Genomic DNA, 1,717 nt, shown 5'->3' with positions numbered 1-1,717 from the left:
CGAAAAGAACGAGTTAGCGTCAAGGAAATTAACAATGTTTGTGTAAAGGACATGTTCGAGGATTTTCCACTGAATACTATTTAATGAAATCTGGCCATAGTCTAAGCGTGAATTTTTACTTCCTGATCGATTTATGAACTGGAGCCACCTTTCCTACTTTCTAGTCAGATGGCAGTGTGGATTCATCAATTGATTGTTGGAATATCTTGGTTAGCATATTACTAGAATATATTTTGGTACTTTTTAAGAATTTAGCATTGATAAGGTCAATTCCTGGGCTTGAGCACACTTTCAATGATTCGAAAATGTTTCGATGGCAAAGGGTTGAATAATTACTGGATCCATTGTTAGAGAATCAAAACACTGCTCGTTGGGATATGTTGTAGACGAGGTTGTAACAAAATTACGACAAAATACATCATTTAATAATACAGGGCAGTCGGCAACTGGGCAACTGCTTCCCCAGAAGACTCGAGTAGTGTGGTTTCTCTGTTTCGGTCTGGGTTAATGGTTGGCCAAAACTTTTTCGGATGATTAATGAGCATAGTTGGCAAAGTATTGTGTAGGAAATTATTGCGAGAACTTAAAGTGCGAAGACATGAGCATTATTGGTTTTCACATATGCATCCCACCGCTGCTGGGAGGGGGATGTTTGGCAGAGTGATAAATACTTTTTTTTTTTTTTTTGACAAGGTCGTTTTCAATGCCAGTTATACCAAAGTGCTTTTCAATGGGAAGAAATTGTGCGCGTAGGTACTTGCCTGTGAATTAGTTCGTGCACTTTTGTTGTGAACATATCCCAGTTAGACTTTCGAAATCATCTAAGTAAACGTTTAGAAATGTAGACAGTTCATTATTAGTAGCTTCAAAGTTGGCTTTGTTGTAATTACGAAGGCACTTTTTGACTCTCCGGAGGGGCAGGCGGGCGCCCCCCCCCCCTCCCGACACACACACACACATTGTCGCCTGCCCCCTTCCTCCCTCCCGCCAAAAAAGCGCAGAAAAGCTGACACAGAAGGAAGGTGCTATAAAAAGATGTCGATTTTGATGGCTTATAATTTGGAGGCAGATGCTTGAGAGCAGCGCTGCTTACAAAGGACGGCCTTGTCATCGCTTTGAAAGACACTCCCCATAGGGTATCGTATCGTATATCTGCGCCATGAGCTAAGCATATTCTTCAGGAAAAAAGCACAAAAGGACCGACGAGGATGAGATTCGAACCCACGCGGGCAGATCCCAATGGATTAGCAGTCCATCGCCTTATCCACCCGGCCACCTCGCCCCTTTTTTATTTATTGCCGGTGTTTGACAATGTACACAGAGCACACAGTATAGAAAAAATCACAAAAAGAACAACTACAGAACATACTCAAAAACATGAAAGCCTCAATCAGTCCAACATGGACTGGCGTTGTCGAACTAAATTTATTGCTGCCAGAGGTTCTATCCTCGACAGCCAATCGGGTACACAATCTTGTGTTTTCTTTATCTCAATGCAGCGAGACATACTTTCCCGAAAATAAATACGAGCAGGTCTAGCGTCTGGGTCGCAATGGTACCCATCCACTCGTGCCCGCCATAAACAGTGGAGGCCATTGAGCATTATTAAGTCGTATGGAACCCCGTCCTCATTCTTAATCGGTAAGTACCTGATCCCATGGGGATTCAACGGAAACTCCTTCTTGATTGTTCGTTTTAGGACGTCCCAGAAGTACAC

The 1,717-nt window shown here is 42.8% G+C and overlaps 1 non-coding gene across 1 annotated transcript; it reads right to left on the bottom strand.

Moving 5' to 3' along the window:
- Nucleotides 1-1,200: 1,200 nt before the first annotated feature.
- On the bottom strand, nucleotides 1,201-1,282 carry Trnas-gcu (transfer RNA serine (anticodon GCU)). Its single transcript has one exon. It is a non-coding gene; the product is annotated as a tRNA-Ser (tRNA).
- Nucleotides 1,283-1,717: the final 435 nt, after the last annotated feature.

This window comes from Dermacentor silvarum, chromosome 7 (genome assembly GCF_013339745.2).
Source record: "Dermacentor silvarum isolate Dsil-2018 chromosome 7, BIME_Dsil_1.4, whole genome shotgun sequence".
Classification (NCBI taxonomy): Eukaryota; Metazoa; Arthropoda; class Arachnida; order Ixodida; family Ixodidae; genus Dermacentor; species Dermacentor silvarum.
The sequence above is the reverse complement of the archived record's forward strand: the minus strand, read 5'-3'. Positions and strand labels throughout refer to the sequence as shown.